General features: G+C 45.5%; 1 protein-coding gene across 5 annotated transcripts in view; it reads left to right on the top strand.

Annotated features, from left to right (window-relative positions):
• Positions 1–14,086, top strand: part of zmiz1a (zinc finger, MIZ-type containing 1a) — a 108,792-nt gene that overhangs the window by 33,589 nt on the left and 61,117 nt on the right. For 4 of the 5 annotated variants that reach the window (XM_049736633.2, XM_049736634.1, XM_049736635.1 and 1 more), the window contains one exon: positions 11,567–11,656. The exons of the other annotated variant lie outside the window; for it this stretch is intronic. The gene's annotated coding sequence lies outside the window, so the exon portion shown is untranslated. The remainder of the gene's footprint in view (positions 1–11,566; positions 11,657–14,086) is intronic. 5 annotated transcript variants of the gene reach the window in all.

Here is a 14,086-nt window from a genome sequence, read left to right as displayed (position 1 = left end):
CTTGTCGTTTTGGATAGAGGGGTGGGGGTTGTCTAGGGGGGGGGTCGTGTTGAGCCAGGAAGGAGGGGTCTGCTTGAATAGGCTGGCTGCCTGCCTCTGTTTAGCCGGCCGGGCTCCTTCTGCAATAGCACAGAGGAGTGGGGGTGGGGGTGTGACGGGAAGGGTATCCAAAGGGCCAAAAGGTCTGCTCACGTGATCAGTAATGGCGTCCCTGCTGGTCCCTTTCAGACTGTCACAGTAAATCTGTTTGGCGTGTCACTTTGTAAATCATTACGAAGGCTAAAAGCCTCTCTATTGGATTGTGACGGAAAGGGGGCCAGGCGGCAGGTTTCCTTTGTGCCGTCTTGACGATGATGATGATAATCAAGTTTGTTTCTGGCCATCCTGCTGCGAGGCTATAATTAGCCGCCGCCGCCGCCGCTCTGTTTTGGCGTGCGGCTCCTCAAAGCGGAAGTGGGATGTGGAGAATTGTTTTTGCGCGGAGGTTATGCACTAGAAAGGGCTCCTTTTTTTTTATTTATCGGCCTTTTGTCTTTAGAAATGATAGCGATGTACTATATTCAGCAATATTAATAACACCATGGATTCAGTTTTCCTCTCCCCTCCTCATCATCTCTTTACCTTTTCCTCGGCTCTTCGGTATGTGTGCCAGCAGCACGCCTGGAACCGAACGGCGGGGCAGACATCTGTCGCGCAGCGTCCCCCAGATTTGATCGGAGCCGCCGAGCGCGGGGGTCACCAAAAGTAGCAGCCCATAGTGGAAAGCTTTGTTTTGGTCTGCGTGCTGCACCCAAACAAAAAGTCAATTCGGAGCTTTTTTTTTTTGGGGGGGGTTGTTTTTTTTGGCTTCTGCATGCGACATCTGTCATTTTGTGCTGGTTGGCTGTGTCCCATCTCAACGCCCCTCCCTCTTTTTTTTTGGGCCTCACAGGTGCAGAGAGAAAAGTGAAAAGTCAGTTAAGTTGAGCTGTTTGTCAGCGACGTGCACTTGATCTTTTAAGTGGGGGGGGGGGACTTTGACAGTTAAACTGGATTTCTATGCCTGTGGCCGCACCATTATTGACAAACGCTATGACCGCACGAATAAAAAGGGTGTCGATTGTGGCTGTTTAGTGCCGTTCGACATGCTTGGCCCCTGCCAGCTTTGGCAATTTACATCGCTCCTTGAGAGATTAATAGCTGGATATCGATCCCGTTCACAAGTTACTTTTTCATGTCGTAGTTCATCTGAATTCATTCAATGAAAGCTATTGTTCGCTCTGGGCTCTGCCACGAACAGCGACACCTGCTAACCGCCCGTATTTTGCAATGTCCTGGTAAAACATTGGATACACTTATGTAAATAAAATTGCACCTTTCACAGAACAAGAGTCACATGGTGCTCCGTGGTGTAAAATTAGATTCAATACTTTGCAGTATACTGTATTTCTCCAAGTCGTGGCCAGCGGCATTTATTTACTCTAGTACAGATGGCGTGGGGGACGCATCTGTTCTTGGTGAGGACTTTATTGGTAAACATATTTTTTTTTAATAATATTAAACGCTATAATCGGTATGTTCCAACGAACATTAAGTGAAGGAAACAAATTAAGTAGGAGGAAATTGAGAGTAGAGGGAAATGCATCAAAAAAGAAAATCTTATCGTTATTGGGCCAAAACACAATAACATTTATAAAAGCAAGATTTTTTTTTTTTTTAAGACAAAACCAACTGCACCAGCGCTAAAATTGGTGCTTTTAATCACTTATCCAAACAATGGTCGGCCGAGTGGCGTCACACATGTAGTGAAACGACTCCGCCACGGACCAGTCTAACATGTCAAGCTGGTCATTCTCAAACGCTGTCGTAACGTGCGCGACTGTTTGAGAAATGAGTCACCCTGCTCTCCGAACGCGTCTCCCATCCAATCCACTCCAACTTGCACGACACGCAGCTACTGTGCAGCACCTCGCTTGGCACGTCAATCAATCTAAACGGATGAAATTTGCTTTCCTGCTCTGAGGAAGTCAACCTGTAATGCGATACACTTAATGTTTTTTCTCTTTGGTCAATTAACAATAACAAGCCCTGGCTGGCAATCAGTTGCTCAAAATCAGCCAGAATATATTTTTTATTCTTTATCCTCTGCAAAGAAATGACTGATATTACAGCAATTTATTGAGTAGGAGTTATTCTCTTTTTGTTTGCATCCGCGTGACTTTGTTATCCAGCTCTGCCTGAGGTGCTTGACTTTGAGGGTTAGCTACAATTTGCAGAATTACGGAAAAAAAAAACATGGTGTGCAGATTATCCACAAGGACCAGCGCAGTTTGAGTTTTGTCCTATCCAACCAGTCGACAACACCGCCGGAATGGTGCTTTGGAGATAAAGTTGTGGACCCATCTGGCAAAGTGAGGGCCTTGGGAGTCATTGCGCCCGGAGTTGCTTTTGATTCCGCTCATCTCGCGTGAGTCGGAGCTAAGTAAAAGGCTAGCATGTGTGGCTGGCAGATTAGTCCCCCTTCATGACGCCTATCCCCTCTTAAAAAAAAAAAAAAAAGAAACATCTCATTCACTCGCTTTAAATCCCCAGAATGGAAATCAGGCCGAGATTAGATAACGCCCAGCCGTTATTATTTGAAGGATAAGTGACCTATGTTTGTTGGCAGGCGCTTCAGACCATCGTGTGCACTTGTTCTAAATTGAAAGGCTTTTGGCTCAAAAACTAACGTTGACATATGTTCGTTCCGCAAAATAGATATGAAATTCTCTTCTATAGCGCTTGTAATTTAACTGCTAAGGTGAATTCAAAAGAGAGTTTGACCTTTTTAAACTCACAATTAACACACCAAACTGGCTTCTGTGTAAATGGCAAATAATAGTCACAGAGCAAATAGTCGATCGCTGTGTTCTCCTGGTACTTAACACCCAATGATTCATTGCATTACTTACAAGTTATATTTATATTCTACGCACATTTGTCTTGTTTTTGAAAACAGTCATCCGCTGATTATTGAAAACCTAGACGTGCAGTTTCTCTCTCTCGGTCGCTTTTCCGTGGCATTCACTGAAAGGTGTTTGATGCAGAGGACAGCCAAGGTTGAGCCAGTCGAACTGAACGCTGAGGAAAGTCGGGAGGAGGGGGCTTGGAAGAAAAACAATTTGAGTGCACAACTAAGTGCCACATATTTATACATGCGCCTTACCAGCATTGGATAATTCAAAAAAAGGCCAAAACAATCAATCCAATACATTGAAGGATTTTTAGCTTCTGTTGCTAACCAAAACAGCAGCACACATGCAGTTTCTCAGGCGGATTAATGTAGTCCTTCTGTAAATGTGTTTCCTGTGCAGCGCATACATATTTTTAATGATTCCGTTTTGGTTCAAAGCTTCTCGCTTTGCCCAATAGACAAGAAGATCATAGGAGGGGAAACTCGGCGTGAACCGAGGACCTCCTGTAATGATGTCAAAGTACTGCGCAGGGAGGGCTAGTGTCCATCGAGCGTGCAGCACGTACTCTGGTCACCTTGCGGATGTGTTGCCATGTCGATGCACACGGCGTGTCCTATGTGACTTTGAAGTGAACAGCGTTTTTTGCGACGCCGATCGAGCGCTTGCGGATTGATCGGCTTCGAACAGGCAGAAAGAACGTGAGGATCGAGGTCGACTCGCCCCCCTCCCTTTCTCTCTCTCTCCCTCCCTCCCGCCCTTCTTGTCATTGAAACATTTCAAACGCTCCCATTAAGCCTCCAAGACCCTCGCTCGGTCGGCGCACCTACTTTTGCACACTTTAGCAATTTGCGCTGTTATTATCCTAATCTGCCCAAGCAAAAATGGGAGTGAGGAAAGATCACGCCGATTAATGTTTAGATGTGGGCTCTCCACCTTCAAGAGAGATGTGATACTAGAGAGCCTGAAGTGTTTTTGATGGAAACCACATTAATGATTGAAAGCAGGAGGAGAGTGGTTAAAAATCTCCCTGCTCCAACGGCATCAATTATTAAAAGCGCGCTCGCTTCCCGTGTTTTGGTGGCACATTAAATATCAGTCAGCATGTCGATTTCTTCACTTGATGGTATCTGTTATAGAAGCGCCATTGTATTGATTGTGTTTGTCTGTAAAAATGTAAAAAGAGAAATTGTGCTGCATTATGAAGACTCTGAATGCTGGATTTGCACCACATCAGGGGTGTCAAACGTACTTTTGTTTCCTTTGGAGGGCCATTATGACTGTCGATGCCTTATTATATACAGTATAGGCTACACAACAAACTGATAGCTACTTTTGAAATCAGACAATAGTAAAGATTGCTCAATTAATTTAAAAAGATGAATGGTATTGGAAATTACTAGTAATTTAGCTATTTTCCAAAAGTGAAGACTATTTGTAGTACTCACACTTGAAGTTGATGCACTATTTGTCCTCGCGGGCCTCATAAAATGATGTGGTGGGCCGTATTTGGTCCCTGCACCAGATTGCAAAGTGCGATTTTGTTTTCCATCTTGGACGTGGCACTTGATGTCGGTAGAAGTTGTCATCGGATGTCGGCATCAAATCCCAACTGGCCACTTGGACCTGCAGCGTAACTTCAGCCTAACTGCCCCCTATGTGTGCCACGTTCCATCTCATTGAATAGCCGCAATGATTCAGTCCGTGTCCGTGCCCGAGCGTCTGGCACGGCACACGTCGAGGCTAACGTGCGGCGGCGATCGCCGCGGAGTTGTGTCGGCCGGATGCCGAGCTCTGATTTGAGCTCCATTGAAACGAACTGACAAGCCCGCGGGGGGTTGTGTCATCCTTTTCCGTCAGTCTGTGCCGGGTCCGTACTTCCGCACAAGAGACCTGATTAAGTCGTCGATGCTGCATGTGGCAGCGGCGGAGCAGCGGCACGCTCCAGCCTTGAGCGCAAAGTGCTCCGAGGCAGCTGGAAGGCACGCGAGGTATTTGCTTCTGGCCTTCAAGTGAAGGTCGCCGTTATTGGCTCGATCGGACGACGCCTGCAAAGCATTCCGTTTTGAAGTGATTTCTCGAAATAAGAAGTTTCCATGCAAGCTCACTCTAAATTTAGCATTGCTGTGATTTGAAGTGTGAATGGATTTGTAATTGTCCGCCGACCCATTCCAGCCCGTATGCCGTCTCCCGACTGAAGTGACTTTCTTTAATTGGATAAAAAAACGGCCTTTTGTTTCGGTGTTAGCACCCCAACCCGATTTTCTGAAACTGCTTATTGGTTTGGACAGATTTCATTTGACCCCGGAATGGTGAAAAGTGGTATTCAAAACACCCCGCGTGGGTGTGAACATAGATGGAGCCCTGCAGCGCTCCGCGTCTGAAGCTTTGAGTCAACATCCTGCTCCCGATACCAGCCAAGAAGGAAAATGAAGTGTCGTCGTCGTCATCTGAAGCCTAATCTGCGCGTCTCATCGAGGCGTCTATAGCGAAGGGAGCATGCGCTGCCCGTCTTGTGTCAACAGCGGTGTGTTTACTCAAGCCTGCTTCCTGTCGGCCGCAGCTCCCGAAGCTCTGGGGGCTGCTACTCACTCGTACGGCAGGCGTGATTAGATTTACGGATGGAGGAGATTCACGCCAGCGCACGTGATAGCATCAAGGCATACATCTTCAAGAAGAAAGCGTTGTGCTTGACCTTTGGCTGAAGGGGATAATAATATTTGAGTCACATGCGCTTGTACAGGCAGACGTCATTTGGAGCTTCCAGACTTAGAGGTAACATTCAAAGATGGACAGAATGCCGATTCAGAGCCAATGACCAATGGAGCCTCTATTTGGACTCCTTTGACTCCCATCCCACCTCGCTTGTACATTTGGTCAAAAAGTACTTCAAAAAATAAATAATAATTTAATACAAATAATAATAAATGTATTTAATAAAATAATTTTTAAAACCTTTTTATTTGAATGATCAAAGGTTCAATGGCAGTCTGGTATGATAATTATAAATGTACGCCTTTTGGCTTAGCAGCTACCGGATGCTTATTTTAACAACAGGCACTGTATGTCAGTTGTCAGCGTAATGAATCTGGAGGTCGTTTTATTTAGTGTCCTCAATTAGCGATTGAACATGATTTCAGGATGACGTTGTGCTAATTGGTGCTAACTGTTTGTGACGGCAATAAAACCTGGCATCGCCTACAGCTGCGAAGACGACCAGAAAGCAGCCAATACGCTCTACCGGAAATAACTTCAACATAAAAAAGTGCATTGAGTTATGCAGGCTAGTCTTGAGGCACATATTTTGGGTCTTGCCTATTTTTTAGGTTATGGGATGGGAGGTCCGCCATTTCCGCCAAGGTGTTAAAACCGGTGTCGCCTAACCCAAATGCTCGATCTGCACCGTATGTTGATAAGGTGGAGTCCATTTAGGCAAAAGGGCGCCAAAGCGTGCATGTCGCTGTCACAACATGTTGCTAAGTGAGGAAAACGCGTCCGGCCTCTGTGCACACACATCAGGCTGATAGCGTGAGTTGAAGTGCCAAACCTGTCCTGTCCTGTCCTGTCCTGTCCTGTCCGCCTGTCTCGTCTTTGCCGCCGTCCGTCTCCCTGTCTGTCCTGGTGCCGCAGAACATCAGCGGGGTTATTAGCGGGGCGCCATGGCTGCCGCTGATAAGGCCCCGCACGTCCGATGCTGACAGCGCGGCGTGGCAAGCGCAAGTGGCGGCCCGGCCGGGGATTACTGCCTGCTGCCATTTTCTGCTGATGCCTTTCTTTATTTTCGTTATCCTCTCCAGTCACTTGTGCTGCATTTGAATAACTTGGCTGATGTGATGGAAATGGAACTCCTTAAAGTGTATACCTGCATACAAATGAGGGAAGTGCCTCCGAGTGGCCAACACACGTCCTTTTACTCCGTAGAGGTTGGCCATGTCAGCACTTGCTCATTTGCATAAGACAAGGACCGCCTTCCTGAAATAGCTGGAGTAGAGCGAGACCAAAAAAAAAAAAATTATTGACAAAATGACATCAAGGCACTTTGGGAACTGTTTTAAATTGCGTAAAAAGAAATGCCCGATCCATAGCTTTGGTATTCTCCCGAGTGGAGGGCGCAGTTTACCGTGATCGTACACGAGAGTTGCAAGTGTCGTGGGTTTACGCCATGAATTTTTTAAGCGTGACCCATGAGGCTGCATGAATGTTTTTTTTTTTTTCCTCCTCTACACGAGGCCGCTGCTCATTCTAAAGTGAGCCGCTGTCAAAATCAATTACCGGTCAACTTGACTCAACCTGAGCCTCCTGCTGATGACATATTTGTTTTCCCTTCACCACTTAACGCCTGCGTGGGCGCCTCGTCACGGCGTAACGCTATGTGACAGACCTCCTTCATTTCTCCTGATGACAAAAATATCTCCTTTTTATTCGCTCGTATTTCCGTCAATGTAGTATTCTTAACACCTCAACGTAAGAGCGCTGCGTCATTGTCATTTGTCCTAATGATGTGGCAATGCTGCCCAGTGCCTGGAAAGGAGATTGCTGAGTCATTGAGGTGCTTTTTAGTCACACAGGACGTCAGCGCTGACATTTGTCGAAGGCATGACTCATAACTCTCGCTTTCATTGACGCGACATGGTCGTGGCACTTTTCACTTGACATCCCTCAAGTTGGTTATCTACACGCAGGAGATAAGTAGCTTCCAAGCAGCTGCTAGCTAGTTCAAAATGTCACCTGAAAATCATTGTGTTTCATGACAAAATCATTTCCTCCAGAGCGTTTATGAATTTCTAAACTCGGGCACCTTGTTGTCAAACTACTTACAGGAAATATTCCCCATGATTTCCTTCATGTTCCAATATCAAGGTAGCTCGGTTAGTCATTCCAGGATGGAATTCCTGACACCTGTGTACTTTAACCGCTAACGCTGACCATGACAACAAAGCAAACATCGTAAAAGCCCGAGGCGGGCCACACATGACCTGTGTGCGATTTACAACTTTTCGGCAGGTCACACGGGTGAGAGCCAATAGGTGCTTCTCCTTTCCCGCCCCCTGGTGTCATAACAATCTTCCACTGCCTGGCTTGTTTCCTTTGCTAGCCAGGACAGCCCTCCCCCGAACCCCCTTCCCGAAAACATGATTACATTCTTGTGCTATTCTGCCCCTCCTTCACAACAAGGGCACTGCGCGTCTCTCTCCCTTTCAAGTGGAGGTAGCAGGCCAACGTTCCCTTTGAAGATGCAATCTCGGGGAAACACGGAGACATCTCCGGGATTATCTTAAATGTCTTCAGTATGTCGACAGCCGAGCGCTTGTTGCGGAGCGGCTCGCTGGCTTCTTCCAGGGGTCGGCCGAGGGAAAATGCCAAGCCGCCGAGGTAATCACGAGGTCAACTCGGCTCGTCTCGGACAATAACGTTCTCGATGACAAGATGAACTCTCTCCCCGATGAGGAGATTAAAATCGTTTCTGTAAAACACAAGTGAAACTAACCGAGCTGTTTTCAAACGTTTGGACCTTAAGATGGTGGGCTTGGTCTGGCGAAGAATCACCGTCGTGCAGGCGAGTGCAAAACAACAGATGTAGCCACGCGGGGTGAGGTTATTATTTTACGTCACGGCATTACTCTCTGGAAATGTTCTGACTATCGTAAAGGGAGCGAGAAGCAAGTTCCGGAAGCCAGAGGATACTACGCCGGTCGCCAAACAACTCTTTGTAATCCTTTCAGATGTTGTCCTCGGGAGAGATTTTTGGAAGGCCAAGTGCTCCGAAACCGAATCACCGCGTCGCCGAGAGAACGCGGCGTTGTCGTAATTACCTGCCGACGTTTCCCGCGCGCTGACAAGGCCGCCCGGTGTGGGTCGACTCCGCCTCCGCCTCTCTTTGCGGCGTGTTTTGCCTTCTCTTTAAAGCCAGGAACACGGGCGGCAAGCCAACAAGACAAATATTGTTTTGGTGCGATCTGGCTCCGAGATTGGCGTCGGCCTTGCGTCAGTGTGTGCGTGCGGGAGCTGGCAGGCTCGCGAGGCTGCTCCCAGGAGCCCCGGAAAGCCGGAGACCTCATTTTCTCTCCTTCAAACGACGACCCGCTCTGTTGTTGTTGTTTTTTTTTTTGCTTCTCTCGATTACAAATGACCTGTTTGAATGAAATGCAGTTTCTCACTGATGGCATTTAACTGGTGGGGAGGAAATAAGAGATGACAATGATATCAGAGAAAGGGAGGAGGAAGCCTGTTTGTTTTGGTAAACTGCTATTCCTCCACTAATTTCCTCCTGATAAGAATCTCGCAGCTCCTCAGTCAAGTGTTTTATCCCGGCAAAAGGGAAACGGTTCCTCGGGCTGGCGCGTCCAATCGATTTCCAACTTGGCCGCGCTTTAAATCACACTCTTTGCTTTGTCGAGGTCTTCTATTTGCATAGAGGTGATCAATGACACATATTAACCAACCGCTCTCAGCCCGAGATGGACTTTTGCCTTCCGTCTTTTGCTTTTTGCTGCAGCGTCTGGCTCTTCCACATCACATCATCGACTGGTGTTGGCCTGGCTGGGGGTGGCATTGATTTTTTTTTTTTTTTTCCTTTACCTCCCCTCTCTCGCTCTGCTTTAACACTTGATGAGTAGTTGTGTTAAGACGCCAAGGGACAGCCGCGCCCGCTCTAAGGAGATGAGGTCGGCTTTTATAGGCCTTTCTCCTCCGAGGGCGATGAGGTGGATACATTATGGCTCCGCGAGTGTGTTTGCACAAAGTCGTTGAAGGTGTGGATTCACACCAACAAGTGCAAATAGAAGGGAGGTTTTTATACTTGGCAAGTGTTGTATTATTTAGATCATTTAAAACATATCTAATTGTTTTCTTATGTTCTATTTTTGTCTTTTAAAAAAAAAATCTAATTTTTTCATTGGTATTATTTTTTTTTCCATTTTTTAGCATTGCATTTTAATTATAATATTTCATATGGTCTCTCAGATTGAAGCTTGTTACTGATAATATTCATGCACTTATAATAATTGTAGTGATTTTGGTCACTAATTGTGATTATTACATTTTCATACCGTTTCATCTCTAATAGCCATTTGACATATTTTATGTATTTGCTATTTGCAGGGGAGTTAAAACGGGCTCATTCATCTTGTGAACAACATTTGGTTCAAGTGGAAAAAAATTCCAAGTGAATAATTGAAGCGGGCCATCTATTACAATTGAGACCTCTCTTTGTGGAATTACCGTGTTTAACTTCAACTCATCTTAGCCAATTACAACTGGAAGGGCACTCAGTAGAGCAGAGAGACCAAATCAGCCTTATTTGGATCAGCGCCTTCAGACGTACCTCCCGCAATGGCCCGACATTAATATTCATGCGTTATCCACTCGAAAAGCAAAGAAAATATAAAAAGTCTTCATAAAAATGAAAATGCAGTCCCAGATCAACACTTTTATCCGGAAGCACTCTTCAGTTTTATGGTTTCTTCCGTGGCCCGGGTTCCCCAAAGTGTCTCCCCAATAACAAACACGACATCCTTGGTGGGGTTTCAGCGTAGCTCGTAATTGTTTTGCTTTGGGGCAGGAAACTTTAAAACCCACGCCGCATTGAACGCCTCTTGGAATGTGACATGCTAACGACAAACTCTAGCTAGCATCTTGATTCCAATGTAATTAATGCACCCCAGCACTTAATGTTTGTCCAATTTCACAGAAGGTGGCCATTACAATCTTTGCGCCAGCACACACATTTTTAAGGGGGTCCAGCGGTGCGTGTTACGGGCGGGTAATATCAGCCTAATAGGCTTACATGTCAGCACTGTATGGAACACACTGCCTGTAAATCACATTTGTCTGCGACACCTGCTCGCCTCCCTGCTTATTTATGCCGTCCCATCATCCCCTCTTTTCTGTCCTCTTCTTTTTGGACGAGCTCCAAACGTCCTCCCACAGTGAGAGTCCCCCCCCTTCGATCTTTCGCCAAGATGGACTGACGTGAAGATGTGTACGAGCAGATCTGATCCCGTAAAATCCACTGTCTCGAGATTAAAGCCTGGATTTCAAATCCTAACTCTGCAATTTAATGACTTAACCCAATCTACAATGAATTCCTCAAAAATCCTGTCTCAAATGTATTTAAAACCTTGCTTTCAGATCTCGCCTTACCTTCTCACCCAACAGCAAATCCAACAAAATGCATCATTGTTCAAAGGGGAAAGTAGTAAAACAGCAATTGGGCTATCTTGTCCTCTAATGATATGGGCTAATATTCACGCCTGTGTGGTGATTGAATGAAGTCATTTGCATGATGTATGTGGAAACAGATGCTGTCTCAGCCTGTAAAAGGAGCAGCGCGGCGAGGCTAAGCACCGTATTGAGCCTGCGAATTTAGTTGGTAATGGACTCGCGATGAGGTGGACCAAGGCTGCTGATAACCTTTAGGAAGGGCATTGTTTCTCCGTGGAGGGAGGGGGGGAGCCACTCCACCGCTGTATACAGTACATACAGTACATCCATGTCATTGCGAGGCCGAGAGTAAACGTATAGGCAAATCCCTGACGGCTTTCCTCGCTTATGCATTTTTCAACAGCGTGCCACATTTATTGCGTCCGCACATCTGAGACGAGCGTTCCATTAAACGACATTTTCTTCCTTTTCAGGTCGGCCACTCGAGGAGTAGTCAGCGAGGGACCGCGCGAGGAATACATGAGGGGTCGGGGCCGCGAGGGTGCAGCGGCAGCACCGACAAGGTCAGAGTTCACGCGAGCTTCTTATACGGGCAAGGCGGGGATTGTGCGCCCTTTTTTTTTTTTTCTCCCGCTCTTGCTCTGTGTTTCGTCTTGGCTGTGTTTTTTTTTTGGTTGCTTTCTTCTTTCTTTCTTCCCCCCTCGAACTCTCTGAGCAAAATTGGCACGCAAAGGCAAAGTGAGGGAGCAATGTGGCTGCTTTTGATTGGACCCTCCTGGGCTGCCAGCCGGGGAGGGACTGAGCAGCTGCTGTTTATGAGGAGCTGCGCAGGATCCTGTTTGGCTCTGGCCAAAAAAAAAAAAGAGAGAGAGAAAGAAAAGGGAAAAAGCCAGGCAGTCAGTCCCCGCCGAGAAGCCAGTGGCCTGTGTCAGCAGCGCACAAGGAGAAATGCGCCACAGATGCTTATTCCTCGAAAAGTGCCACATTTTTACCATTCTTGAGTGGCTAAATCAAAACTGTTGATCGGGGAATACCGTAATTTCCGGACTATAAGTCGCGGTTTTTTTCATAGTTTGGATGGGGGGGCGACTTATACTCAAGAGCGACTTATATATGTTTTTTTTTCACAAATTTTTACTTGATCATTAAGACATCACTTACAAGTATAGTTGACCACTTCCCATGTTATTTTTAGTATAGTTGATCACTTCACATGCTTTTATTTCTTTATCTTGAACATATTCAAAACATAAAAAATAGAGAAAACATCAAATAAAGCAATTAACACTTTAAAGCACCATATCCAAGTCCACTGTCTGCTGTATGTACACTTGCTCCATTTTTGCTCCTCTTATATTTATTATTATTATTTATTATTATTTGTTTATTTATCATTTATTCAATACTCTTATTTATTCATTGTTAGTGCCTTCTTGGTTTTTTTTGTGTTGCTTGTATGCATATGTGTACTATCTCACCGAGGGATAGAGGAAATGTAATTTCAATCTCTTTGTGTGTCTTAGTATATAAAAAAAATATATCGACGATAAAGCAGACTTTGACTTTGATAAAACAACCAAAAAAAATTATATTTTCAGACGAAACTGGATGAGGGCGCTCTAAATTTTACCGTTGGCCGTGACTCATCAACTGGGTGGGCTTAAGAAAAATGGCACCAAAAAGAAACTCATATTTTGCAGGTTACAAACTTCAAGTTGTAAAATATGCAGCTGAAAACAGTAATCGAGCAGCAGAAAGAAAGTTTGGAGAACCGTGATGTACCAATGGATTACTATTTCAAGTGACGTCAGTAGCGCGGCGCGCCGGTTGTTTACATACAAACGTGCCCACACAAGGACGACCGGCATCATTAGCGGTGATCATTTCTAAGTGACACGGAGGACAAAGAGTTTGAAGGAATTAAGGATTTGGAGTGACATAGAAGGTTTGAAAAACTATTATGGCTTTTACGCACGCCCGGTCTCTACTGAGTCGGGGGCCGACGATCGGCCGAGTGGTTGTCCGCGAACGGTGCGCGGGGCTCGGACATGGCCATTACGCACGCCCGGTCTGTCTGGAAGTCCACGCCGCCACACGCTTGGAAGTTTGTTTTGTTTAATAAAGAGCCGTTTACCAAACCTACGTCTATCCTTGTACTTTGTTAATGCTACAATATAGTTATATAGTAGATCTGTGGAATAAAGACGAGGGTGACGTCAGGGCGCACGCGCGGCGATGTTGACAAAGGACGAGGAATTTGATCGATGGATTTAATGGAATTAAAGTGCACGGATGGTTTGATAATATTATTGGCTTGTATTATAGTTATTTAAAATATAGTTTATCTATCGTTATATGAGCCTGTGGAATATTTTGAAGCGCAAGCGCCCTCAGCCGTGCGCACCCATTGTTGACAAAGATCGATCGATGGATTTAATGAATTGGAGTGACACCGATGGTTTTATAAACATGTTATTCATGTAATAGTTGTCCTTAATCACTCTATATGTTACGTCAGGCCCGTTCTCAGCTCTTTGTTTGTGTTTGTCAAGTTAGCATACCTATCGTTTAGCCTGTTGTTGCTATTTAATGAATTGGAGTGACACCGATGGTTTTATAAACATGTTATTCATGTAATAGTTGTCCTTAATCACTCTATATGTTACGTCAGGCCCGTTCTCAGCTCTTTCTTTGAGTTTGTCACGTTAGCATACCTATCGTTTAGCCTGTTGTTGCTATTTAATGAATTGGAGTGACACTGATGGTTTTATAAACATGTTATTCATGTAATAGTTGTCCTTAATCACTATATGTTACGTCCAGCCCGTTCTCAGCTCTTTGTTTGTGTTTGTCACGTTAGCATACCTATCGTTTAGCCTGTTGTTGCTATCGTTTAGCCTGTTGTTGCTCGTTCATGACTGTTTTTGGTGTGGGATTTTGTCGAATAAATTGCCCCCAAAATGCGACTTATACTCCGGAGCGACTTATATATG

This window comes from Syngnathus scovelli, chromosome 12 (genome assembly GCF_024217435.2).
Source record: "Syngnathus scovelli strain Florida chromosome 12, RoL_Ssco_1.2, whole genome shotgun sequence".
Lineage (NCBI taxonomy): Eukaryota > Metazoa > Chordata > Actinopteri > Syngnathiformes > Syngnathidae > Syngnathus > Syngnathus scovelli.
The sequence above is the reverse complement of the archived record's forward strand: the minus strand, read 5'-3'. Positions and strand labels throughout refer to the sequence as shown.